Consider the following 12,890-nt stretch of genomic DNA (forward strand, 5'->3'; position numbering starts at 1 on the left):
GATTGACATGGTCTGGCATACATTTTTAAAAGATTACTTACACTGGGTCAAGATTTGACTTTAGAGAGACAATAATAGAAACAGAGAGAACAGTTATTATACTTTCATTTAATGGGTCTAGCTTTTCCTAATTTGTTTTACATTTGAACATACCAAATAATTCTACCCTTTACTTCTGCCTTTACCCTTTACTCTTGCCACATAGTATTTCTACGGTGTAGACACTGTGACTGTTCTTTATCCAAGGCTGGAATGAGAGCCCTTTTAATTTTATCAATTAGATATTATTGATAATTTCTACACTTTACAGTTGAATTGCTGAGTATTTACAAATTATGAAGGGAGAGTAAACGTTTCATAATAAATTGCGTTTAATGGAAAATAATGATAATTTAAATTAGCTTTAACAGAATTTAATTCAGTTTCTTATTCTATAGGCCCTTTATAGGAACTCAAAATATATATGTGATAACTTTAGATGGAGTAATTTGCCTCTTCATAGAATATAAATAGAAATAGTCACATTTTAGAATCAACAATAACCTTCTAACTACAGTTCCTATTTTTCTAAAAAATTATATTCAGGGGGTATACCAAACGTAAGAGTTTGAGCTCAATTGACAGAAGTAAGATGGATGTTTAGAAAGGCAATGCACTTTGTCAGACCACAGACATTAGGTGAAATACTGCTGCAGCACCTGATAGATTCATGCAAGATAACTATTACATTGACTTTTTCTTAGAAACACTTGTAGTCACGCACAAGACCCAGAATTTGGTGAGGAGAGAGGAATTTGAGTGGTCGTTATTGCTAATCTCTAATTTTAGACAAAAAGAAATGTTCATTATCATTAAAATTTGATTTGATTCTGATGTTAACAATATATAAAGAATATTTCACAGTTGATCTTAGTTCTCATTTATCAATTATAATATCGAATGCATGTTTTCTTTATTGAATGCATATTTGGAGCAAAATCCCTCAGTATGCATTCATACTCATGTTTTTCGTATTATGAGAAATGACAAATGGGTAATTACCATCCTCTTTCAAGAACCACTGATATTCTGTTGTGACTAAATCAAACTTTATGTCACAAGTCATTATGCCAACACTGTCATCATCCTTGAGTTTCTCATATAGACTCACTGTATTGGCACTGTGATAAAGGAGTTAAAAAATAAGAAAGGAAGGGGAAAATAAAGGGAAAAGGGACCAATTCTACATAAAGTTAACAAAATAGGAGTCTGGAGGTACCCAGGTCTTTAGGTGATGAAGCAGTATTGAGGCTCTATATCTCAGACATTCTACTCAGGGTATCCTCTTACCACCAGAGGGCGCCAGTCCCGTATGCAGGCTATTTTAGACAGCCAGTTGGCCAGGCACAGTCTTAATCCTGGAAGGAAGACAATTTTGAGTGAAGGCAGTGCAAACAGGTATTGTTCCTTGCTTTGTATTCCAGCTCTAGTGCCTCAAACTAGATACACATGTATGCTGAATTCTGGAATACAGCTCTGTATGTAGTCCTGCAATCATCCTTAGGAAATAAACATCTGTGTAATGGGAAATTTCAGGGAAGAAAATTGAGAATTTGTAAGAAATAACTAAAGATTACTACATTTTTACTTCCTTAATAATCACCTGGAGAATTTGAGGATAAAATATGTAGATATTGGTAAATTATAGTGGAATTTTAGGGAAGGCATAAAAAACAACAACAACCCACTAATAATTAATAACCACATCATGCATTCTGTGTGGGAAACAAACACATGCGATTAGCAGTGGGTATTACAAAAGGATATAATGACCTCATGGCAGAGGTATTGATTATTGTCATAACTAGAATGTCAGCATATATGGAAGCAGTACCATCTCAAAGTTAGGAGTAGAGGAGGAGTAGTGGGTGATGTATCAGGCACATTGATAATGTCTGAAATGACAATAAAGAATGTGGTGAAGAAACCTTGGAATGGGTTTACAGAAGAAAAGTATAAGAGGAAATGGCATGTGATGATTCTGGTGCCTGACTAAAATTAGCTTATGTTCATATTAATCTCACTTCTCCAGTTTCTCAAACTTTCATAGGTTTAACTATATAGGACTTACCTTTAAAGCATCTCACCAAAATTTGAAAAGTAGACTAATATAGAAGTTCAAATTTGAAAACCAAATCCTGTCAAACTGTGCTGTTAGAAATAAAAGGCTCTAGGCTCCTACTTAAAGCTATACCCCTCTGCATTCCCAGAGAGAAATAATCTGTTTCTAGGAACTTTGCTGTACCATGGTTATAACACATAGCAATATATATATAAGCAATATATAAGCCATATATATATATATATATATATATATATATATATATATATGCCTAAGCAACCGTTATGACCGGCTGACCGGCCGGTAGCTATGGTGCACACTGACCACCAGGGGGCAGGTGCTCAATGCTCAATGCAGGAGCTGCCCCCTGGTGGTCAGTGCACTCCCATAGCCAACCTCCTGCAGTCCCTCCCCCCAGCTGGCCCTGATCAACAGCCAGGCCAAAGGACCCCACCCATGCAAAAATTTGTGCACCAGGCCTCTAGTTCAGTGGTTCTCAACCTTCCTAATGCCACGACCCTTTAATACAGTTCCTCATGTTGTGGTGACCCCCAATTTCATTGTTACAAATTGAACATAATTAAAGCATAGTGATTAATCACAAAAACAATATGTAATTATATATGTGTTTTCCGATGGTCTTAGGCGACCCCTATGAAAGGGTCGTTCGACCCCCAAAGGGGTTGCGACCCACAGGGTGGGAACCGCTGCTCTAGTTGTTTAAAGTTGTCTATACCCTTCTCTTTACAATTGCAGAGACAGAATTTTTTTTTACTGGTGCTCAAAACAGTACCTGATGCATTGTGGGTACTCAATAAATGTATGCTGCATTGATTTTGAGATGACAACTGGAACAAATACTTCTTCAAATTATTACAAATTCAGCTGGTAATTTTTTTTTAAAAAAATTAAATTTATTTAAGGATGGGGGTTGGAGTATCCAAAGGAAGGGCTGCATAGCACCAAGCCAAGGGGTCATTGGGTCAATGATGACAGCACCCAGAAGCCAGAGTTTCATCCTTATATGCAGTCACTGGCAGGAAACTTGTCATCAGTGGGTTTGGGGGCTGAGCTGGTGGGCTTGGAATGTGGATGGAATGCAGGTGTGCAATCAGTAGCCTTCAGAACAGTTTCCTTTCCTTGTATGGTCTGACTCCTGCTGTCTAGTGAGTTTTTCTTGGTCTTTTGTTCTCCTGTGGTGGGAAGCTTACAGATGGCTGCTAAGGATTGTATTGTCCTATAGGCCTAATGCTTCCCTCCTCTTTCTGTTTGTTAATAATTATTCTTAATAAACAGTTATGCCACATATCAGAAACCAATCACCTAGCACCTTAGTGTGACCATTATTATAAGGGAGGGTGAAATTATCAGATACCCAAGGAAACCAGCTGAATGACTTGAGAGGTAAAAGCTGGTCCTGAGGCAGCCACAGCACCACGTGTCTGGTTTTGCTGCTTCTCTGGGCCGGAAGCTGAAATACAACTGAGGCCTAGATGTTAATCTTTAGGGAGGAAAAGGTCAGGGGGTATAAATGGCCTGATTAGAGATATGAAAGATCTGGAGTCCAAATCACATGACCAGTGATATGCTAGGGGAAGATAGATTACCCTGGGGGCGAGGTTCTTGTTTTCCCAGTTTTGCCCCTTGCTAGGCATCTAGGTCTTTCTGCCCTAGTGAGTTTCTGTACCTAGTCCATCATTCTTGCTCTGGGTTCTGTCTAACATTCCCCCTCTCCCCCCTCAAGTATCTTGGCACTGAATTCTTTCAGAGAAAAGAGGGTGTAAGGTCTCTTCTATAGCTGCTTCCTGCTGAAAGGGGCAACATTTTTCTTCAGAGCCAAAACTCCTTGCTCTCTGTTAGGGACAATGAGGCCTGGCCACAAAAGGAGATTGTGATGGTGTTGAGGAGTGGTATTTCCTGAGTACAAGCAGGGCTTATTACCGGATGGAGACAAACTGTGCTACAAATCTTACTATTATTGGGACAAAAGCTAGAACAGCAAGAATTATGACAAATGATCTGATGGAAGGAAAGAAAGAATAGTTTGGAGGGTTGTAGCCAAATATTTAAGATTAATTTAGTATCCAATTCAAATCATAAATGAAAAATAAAGCTGTGAGTCTAATATTCATAACTGTGTACTATAAAGTCTATGTAAACATAATTCCCCCTCCCTAAAATCACCCTCATTTTTATTAAAGAGCCAAATTAAGACCAATATATTTACTGTATCATGTTAAGTTTCTATTTGGTCTGATTGTTTGCATGAACACAATAAGAATAACAATAGATTCTATAGGCTTTTAAAACCTTGCTTTGCTGATAAATTTTTAAGAATATAATTTTATAAAGATGAATTTGTTTAACATGTTAAGCACCCAGCCTGTTTTGTCTTCCGGACGGAAAGTATAGTGTCAGTCACCGGTGACTGACTGGGCATTTAATGTGTTAAAATTTATTGGTCATTGTAAAGTAATTGATAAAGCCATCTAAGTGAATTATTTTTTTGAAATAAAAGAATAGTTTCTATCATTAAGTAGAGGAGTAGACTGATCTGAGTATAAATGTTAAATTAAGAAATTAGCCTGGCCAGTGTGGCTCAGTGGTTGAGCATCGAATCAGGAGGTTCCTGGTCAGGGCACATGTCCAGATTGCAAGCTTGATCCACAGTGTGGTGCGTGCAGGAGGCAACCTATCAGTGTTTCTCCATCATCATTGATGTTTCTATTTCTCCCTCTCCCTTCCTCTCTGAAATCAATAAAAATATATTTTAAAAAAAGAAACTATGAGAAGAGTGAAGAAAGAGACTACTATAGACAGTTAAAATTGAGGGTATTAAACAGTTGAATAAAGGAGTTGCCACCCCTTGTCTGTGGGGATATATTCTAGGACCCCCAGTGGATGCCTGATACCATAGGTCAGTGGTTCTCAACCTTCTGGCCCTTTAAATACAGTTCCTCATGTTGTGACCCAACCATAAAATTATTTTTGTTGTTACTTCATAACTGTAATGTTGCTACTGTTATGAATCATAATGTAAATATCTGATATGCAGGATGGTCTTAGGCGACCCCTGTGAAAGGGTCGTTCGACAGTCAAAGGGGTCGCTATCCACAGGTTGAGAACCGCTGCCATAGGTAGTACTGAGCCCTATGTCTTTCTTATACATACATATTTATGATAAACATTAATTTATAAGTTAGTCACAGTAAGATATTAACAAAATAATTAATAATAAACTAAAGCTTATGTGACTGTGTGCTCTCGCATTCCTTCCCTGTCTCTCTTTCAATATTTTATTGTATTTTATAGCTTCTCTTTAGCATATTCAAATTTCCAGCATGATTACTCTGGTGCTTTGAGACATTATGAAGTAAAAGCTTGAGCACAAACGTTACATTACTGTGACAGGTGATAACTAACATGACTGCTAAGTGACTAAGGGCAGGGAGGGTATACAGAGTGGACACACTGGACAAAGGAATGATTCACATCCCAGGCTGAATAGAGCAGGGCGACACACGGTTTTATCCCATTACTCAGAACAGTGCACAATTTAAAAGTTATGAATTATATATTTATGATTTTTTTATTAACATTTTGGATCTAGGTTGACCACAGGTAACTGAAACCACAGAAGGTGAAGAAACTGAGGATAAAAGGAGACTACTCTAGTTTTGGGGAGGACTAAATTGGCTTGTGTAAGGCTACTGATAAAGAAGGTACTGCTGGCCAGAAGAGAGCACAGATTCTAAGATTGTATTAGAAAGTCCTTTGGTTCTTCCATATCTCATGCTGGGGAAATACTACATTTGTAAAGGGTCTAGGAATTTTCATTATCCAGGCAAGATTGGCAATTTTTTTCCAGACATTGTCTAAAGAACCCTCCACCCATCTGAGTAAACTTTTTGGAACTAGCTTCATTCAGAAGATGAGCTGCTGAATCAATGCCACTTGCCTATTATTATTAACCTCTGGATATAGTGTCATAGTTGGGGAAAGCTGACATTTAGTCCACTAAGCCATCCCTTCCAGCATGATGAATGAACCTTCACAGTCATAACTCAAGCATCCTACTGCAACACTTTTAAAGACAGACACTGTAATAGGAAACAGGATAAATGGGCAGTTCAGTAGAGTAATTGGGAATATTTATACTTACTCTTCATAAAATACAAGGTGACCAACCAACTACTTCTCACCACTTCTTCCATCATATTTTCAAGTTTTAGAAACACACCCATCAGACATCATCCTAGGTTCTCAGTACAGTATTTCCTCTTCCTTTGAGCAGGATTAGTAATTTTCAGGATGCCAGGACACTAAGAAGTTCCAAGGGATGGGGCATGAAAATAGTCCATGTCACCATTTAGAGCTCATAGCACTTGGGTGTGGAACTTATTCCTTTACAGCTCTGGGTGCTTCCTGAGCCAATGCCATCACACCTTATGGTTTCACTAATGCTATTGTTTTCCCCATATTCTTCTCATTCTCCATCTTGTCCCCGTTAGTCTCTGCTTCTCCACTAGAATTCCTTCTGCCTTCCTAAATTTGCCATTTATCTTAATTTTGTCAATTATTGTCAATGGTATGGAGTGGTGTAAATACACAGACCTTGCTAGAGTAAGTATTTCAGAATTTAAATCCCATCCCTGCCAATTGTTAATTGTGCACCCTTGGTCAAGTATCCCATCTCTCTGAGCCTCAGTCTCTTCAGTGTGAAGAATTATAATAACCTCTAACATAGGGTTGCTAAGCCAGCCAGTCCATGTAAAGAGCATAGCACAGTCCCAAGCATATTGTAAATACTCCAGTAAGTGATATGCTAATATATGTTAGTCCTTCTTAGGCCACGACATGAATATTTAAACAATAATTTAGAAATAACAAATCAGTTGATTATTAAGCTGCAACTTTGATATAACTAAAGGAATATATTTTGGTTACTTTGATACAGATATAGTATCAAAGTTAACTGATTATCATAAACATAAATAAATTAATCTAAGAAATGAACACTTCATACAAGCTTAGTTTTTATTTAAGGTTTGTAGCTTCTCAGGATGATAACAGCCTTTGCTAACAGCTTTGTATTCAATTGTCCCCAGACAAGTCTCTTGTTGCCTCTCCTTTTAAAAAAAAACTTTAATGAATAGACTTATTTTGAGAATGGTTTTAGGTTCCCAGAAAAAATGAGGGGAAGATAGAGATTTCCCATGTACCCCCTGCCTCACACATACACAGTCTCACTCACTCTCAATATCCCCACCAGAGTGGGACATTTGAATGAACTCCCATTTTTACATCATTATCATCCAAGTCCATTGTGTGCATTAGGGTTCATTCTTGGTGCTGTATATTTTATCAGCTTGGACAATGTATAGTGACATGTATCCACCATTACAATATCCTACAGAGGAGTTTCACTGCCCTAAACACCGCCTGTGCTCCGCCTGTTTATCCTGTCCTCCCCAAACCCGGGCAACCACTGATCTTTTTATTGTCTCTGTAGTTTTGCTCTTTCAAGAATGTCAAATAGTTGCAAACACACAGAATGTAGCCTGTTCAGATTGGCTTCTCTCACTTAGTAATATGCATTTGAGGTTCCTCTCTGTCTTTTCATGGCTTGATAGCTTATTTATTGTATCACAGAATAATATTTCATTGCCTGATGTACCACAATTTATCTATCCATTCAGTTCCTGAAGGATATGTTGGTTGTTTCCAGGTTTTGGTGAGTCTGAATACTACTATAAGCATCCATTTATAGGTTTTTGTGTGGATATAAGTTTTTAATTCATTTGGGTAAACACCTACGAAGTACAATCGCTGATTGAAAAAGTATTTTTACCATATTGGATTTTTAAAAGTACATGATTAAAATTACTTTTTCTTATTTTTTTCTTGTTTTAAAATATGACTACTAGAAGATTTAAACTCACATCTGTGCATCGCTTATACTTCTACCTGAGAGCACTGGTCTGATGCCAGGGAACCCCTTAGGGCAGTGATGGCGAACCTATGACACACGTGTCAGAGGTGACACGCGAACTCATTTTTTTGGTTGATTTTTCTTTGTTAAATGGAATTTAAATATATAAAATAAATATCAAAAATATAAATCTTTGTTTTACTATGGTTGCAAATATCAAAAAATTTCTATATGTGTCACGGCACTAGAGTTAAGTTAGGGTTTTTCAAAATGCTAACACACCGAGATCAAAAGGTTCGCCATCACTGCCTTAGGGTAAGGTGATGGTGACTGAGACCTGGTACTCACAGGACCCACAACAGGCAGACAAACTGACAGCCCCACTGGCTCCCAACAGCCCATCTCCTCCAAACCAAAGCAACCTCCACAAGCTTCTGACAGATCATTCTTGAACTGTGTACATATTCTGGAGATGAAGGGGAATCCAGAGAGGACTGCGGTTTAAGGTTTTCCCTACTGGTAGGTTGGGCGTTTGAAATAAAAAGGAATTAGATAAAATAAAACACGATCTTGCTATTTCTTGTGTATCTGAGCTGTCAAGGAAGATAGATACTAAACACATTCGGGCCTGGGCAAGTCAGGATCAGGTACTTTCCTTCTGCCTCACTCCAAGCTGGTTCCCTGTGCGCCTTTATGAGGGAGCACGTTTATAGGAGCACATGATGCATGACCTTGGCACCAACCGATATGTGAATTTATGGTGGACAAGAATGCTGCCATTTTTTTCACCTGCAGTTGTCAGAGCAGGGGCACAATCCATGCTGTTCCACTGGACGTTTTGTTGTGCCTTGTCCAGAAGTGTCCTTCCTATGAAAGGCAGGGCTGTTTAGAACTTGCTGTTGAGCTGTGCTGGTGGGATGCGGGTTGGGAAATCTACAGAGAGACCATTGCAGGAGCACCGGGGCAAAGTTGAAGTTCCACAACTTGGAGAACTGCTTAGGATGTCCAGTGAGTGTTTCAGTGGTGCCATTTCCAATGGACAAGACATCTGACCCAGGGAAGGGACCCAGGAGAGGGGCAGCTGCTGCCCGGCAGAGAAGAGAGTATAGACAGGCCGCAGGTAGATGGGGGCACTTCACAACTCTTCAGCCAAGCTGGCCATTGTTTCACCAGGTTCCTATTGTGAACAGACCTCCGTGTACAGTGTGTGTGGACTGAGATGTGATACCTCTGGGTGGGCTATTTAGTAAAAGCTATATAGAGTTGGATGTTTATTGTTGTGGTTACCAGTGTTCAATCTAGGGACACACCTCCTGGGTCCAAACCTTTACACTGCGATTTAACACCTGTATGGCCTTGTTCAAGTCACATGGTGTTGTTTCCTGCCTCAGTTTCCTCTTCTGTAATGGAATAATAATGGTCCCTAGTATGTAGGGTTGTCGTAAGGCAGGGGTCCTCAAACTTTTTAAACAGGGGGCCAGTTCACTGTCCCTCAGACCGTTGGAGGGCCGGACTATAGTTTAAAAAAAAACTATGAACAAATTCTTATGCACACTGCACATATCTTATTTTGAAGTAAAAAAACAAAACGGGAACAAATACAATATTTGTATTTGCATGTGGCCCGCGGGCCGTAGTTTGAGGACCCCTGTCGTAAGGCCTGGTTATCCTGTGGAGAGAAGTGAGCACACCTCTGGCATATGGTAGGTGCTGTGTAAGCAGTAGCTAAGCTGTCCACTTTTGTTATCTTGATAAAATCTGATTGACTGGAGCCCATCAAGGCAGAGGGCACACATACGTGTAGTTAAGAACCAGATGCCCACGGGGGGCATTTTCATGGAGCAGCCACCGAATGAGGCTTGTGTGTTGTTGCTCGCCCTGCAGAGTGTAATCTTTAGCAGCATTTTTCTTTGGGAGTCTCCTATTTCCAGTGATCATCGACATCCCTAATAGAGTACAAAATAGGCTTTTTTCAGCTCTTTTGCAGGGATTAGTAGGATGTGAGCAAATGAGAGCAACAAAACCTTTTAAGCTGAAAAGGCTTGTTGGACATGATGTGCCTGAGACCTGTGAATACTAACCGAATTTCTCGCTTTTGGGCAGATATTTTAAGGTTATGCAGTTAGAGGCAGAATGAAAAGAGCTGAGGATCTGTAGTTTGCTTTGCATGCAATGTAGATGCAGGACGGTCATCATCATTGGGGCTAAACAATGTTCTTGATTTCTGCATTAGGAGTCTAAGTTTCTTAATGGTCCTATAGTCCTGACTTGCTTTGCACTTCTGTCCACCCCCTTTTGTGGCTTTAGGCTCCGGGACACATTTAAGATATAAAAAACAATGCCTTTGATATAATTACTAGGAGCAGAACATGCAATTCTTTGGCAAAAAGAGAAGAGCTCCCTGTTCCGAGGGCTTGAAAGTGCTTTCATGGACCAACACAAAACTCAGCATGAATCTCTCCTCATTGTCACAAGGCTGGGCTCCTCAACTAGCTTGCTAACCCAAGGGGCCTGAGGAACCTCACTTTGCTGTGAACAGTGGGCTTGTATAGATGCTTGACCTTTTCCTTCCCTTTGGGTTAGAGAGTACAGTTAAAACTTTAAAAAGCCTTAGGAGAGAGAGATTACTGGTGAGAGCTTGATCCAGGGCATAGTGGCACTTCCAAATTAGTGAGTGTTGACACGTTGACAGAAGAGTGCAGACAATGAACAAAATAAAAATGTACACAGTCCACCTCTCTTTCTTTTGGAACAATCTGACTTTGTGAAAGGGTAGGGGAGGTAGAGGCACTTAGGTGAAGGGGTTTGTTCTCTCAGACTTTTACCCAATTGCCTCTCTATACTTCCACTCTCCTCCCCATTCCAGCCCCCACAACCCATCCTCCGAGCCTAAGTTACCAAGTAGGCAAAGACTCCCTGACCCACAACAAACAAGGTTTATCAATGTACAAGAGAACACTTAACTATAGGTTTTTTTTTCTGATATTAGTAATATATCCTTACTGTAAAAATATAGAAAAAGTGGACAATATGAGGGAAATAATTCATATTCCCAGCCAAAGCCAAACAAAGTTAATTTTATGTTTGGTCTTCAACTATTTTATATTTACTATATGTAAACCCAAATATCATGCACCTTGTTCATTCGTACGTAGTATTCATATTTTATAGCTCCACACCATGTACATTTCCTCATAAAATGTGTTCTTCTAAAGCACAACATCTACTGACTCCATAGTACTTATTCTGTGCTGTAGATATACTACAATTTATTTAATCAATTTTTGATTATTGGACAGTTAGATTGTTCTTTTTTTTTACTATTATGAATAATGCAATGAAAAACTGTGAACATTACTATAAACACCTAAGATTATTTACACAAGGTCCCTTTAATAATTATTTTATTTGTATTAAGTTCTTTATTAGCTTATGAATGGTTACTTATAGTCTCAAACATAAAATTAACCTGTATAAATTTAAGCTTTATTAATAAATGTTTCTCACAACCTGTATTTTCTGTTCATACTTACATTTCTGCTCTGTTTGTGTTGGATTTGTCATGACCATTTGATGCTTTTATCATCAAATGCATTTTATTTCCATTATATGACTTTTCCAGGTAACCCAGTTGACCTGCTTTTTCCGCCTTAATTCTCACAGCCTATTATATCTTTGTAGTGGGTTTTTTTCTACCATAGAAAGCCTGGTTTCAGTAACCATATATTTCTCATGCCTATTTTTTATTTTTAGTGCTTTACAAAACAAGAAGAAATTGTTTTCTCAGCCTTTTATGATCTGATTATTTGGTTTCTGAGCCTGGGTTGCCTAGTTTTTGCTTGAAACATTGGCTTATTCATTCTTATTCTTTAAAAAGTAGGACCTAAAAACAAAAGTGTTACATGCTTTGGATGTGCTCGGTAGTTTTTCCTGGCCATCTAGTCTGTTTTTCTGGTAACCCCATCTATTTTTTTCTTTTTATTCTTCCACTCCTGTGCTGTCTGTTCATCTCTCTTGAGGCTTTGATCAAGGCATAGATGGCCATGAGATTCAGGGTCAACATGCTAGTAGGGATTAAAAGTCCACTCTTTCTCTGTTAGCAAATGAGTTTACCTACATTAAAAATAGGATAGGATTGCCTAGCCGGTTTGGCTCAGTGGATAGAGCATTGGCCTGCAAACTGAAGCATCCTATGTTCAATTCCCGTCCAGTGCACATGCCCGGGTTGTGGGCTTGATCCCCAGTAGGGGTGTGCAGGAGGCAGCCAATCGATTCTCTCTTATCATTAATATTTCTATCTCTCCCCCTTCCTTCCTCTCTGAAATCAATAAAAATATATTTAAAAAATAGGATGGGATCTAAGATAGCTAATCTATCCTAATATATATAAAGAGCTAGGTGCTGTCTTGACCAAACAGGTGACCAGTCACCATGAAGTGCATGGAGCACCTTTCGGTCCCCGTTCCCCCCCCCCCCCCCCCCCACCGGTCCCCGGAGCGGAGCCACTCACCATGAGGGGGACTGGCGGCGGGGTGGGACTGGGGACTGTTGAGCGACTGTGGTGGGCTGGCCATGAGCTTAGTGGAGCAGTCACCCGGGTGGCAGCAAGTTTCACAAAACAGACAAAACAGTCGTAGGGCAGGGGAGTTTCAGGGGGCAGTTACAGAGTGGGGGGAGGGGGAGTTTCGCAGAGTGTCCAGTGGTGAGCTTCCTGGGGCGGCAGCAAGCTTCGCAGAGTGTTCTGGGGCGGGGGAAGCCTCGCGGAGCAGTCGTGGGGTTCTCAGAGCATCCGGAGGAGGGGAGCTTCGCGTAGTGTTGCAGGGTGGCAGAGGCCAGGCGACAGAGGCCAGGCTAGGG

General features: G+C 39.7%; 1 protein-coding gene across 4 annotated transcripts in view; it reads left to right on the forward strand.

The window, feature by feature from the left end:
* Window positions 1-12,890, forward strand: part of MTHFD2L (methylenetetrahydrofolate dehydrogenase (NADP+ dependent) 2 like) — a 108,689-nt gene that overhangs the window by 51,688 nt on the left and 44,111 nt on the right. The gene's annotated exons all lie outside the window — the stretch shown is intronic.

This window comes from Myotis myotis, unplaced genomic scaffold (genome assembly GCF_014108235.1).
Source record: "Myotis myotis isolate mMyoMyo1 unplaced genomic scaffold, mMyoMyo1.p scaffold_m19_p_1, whole genome shotgun sequence".
NCBI classification, from domain to species: Eukaryota; Metazoa; Chordata; class Mammalia; order Chiroptera; family Vespertilionidae; genus Myotis; species Myotis myotis.